This window comes from Penaeus monodon, chromosome 19 (genome assembly GCF_015228065.2).
Source record: "Penaeus monodon isolate SGIC_2016 chromosome 19, NSTDA_Pmon_1, whole genome shotgun sequence".
Classification (NCBI taxonomy): Eukaryota; Metazoa; Arthropoda; class Malacostraca; order Decapoda; family Penaeidae; genus Penaeus; species Penaeus monodon.
This window is the reverse complement of record NC_051404.1, coordinates 28692704-28693046: the sequence shown is the minus strand read 5'-3', so window position 1 is coordinate 28693046 and position 343 is coordinate 28692704.

Sequence of the window (343 nt, the reverse complement as noted above, 5' to 3'; positions counted from 1 at the left end):
GCTTGGCTAATTTTGGCGAGCATGCAGTATAAATACAATCTGGGAGATGTGAGATCAATGACCGAATACGCTGATTGGCCGAAATGGCTGCATCCCAGATCTCCGTATCATGGCAATCAGTGCTGACCCCACTGACAGCCATCCCACCGCTTTTGCGGAGGGAATTATGCGAAGCGAGGCTGTGCAGTGCGAGTGAGGTGATTGTTGGGTGGATGATTCAATGTGGAGGGAAAATGAGACGAGCGAAGATGCAATGTGCCGGATGCCAACAAGTCTTCCATGACTGCGGTCGGATACATATTACCCCCCCCATACCCAATCTTTTTATTTTAAATAATAATAA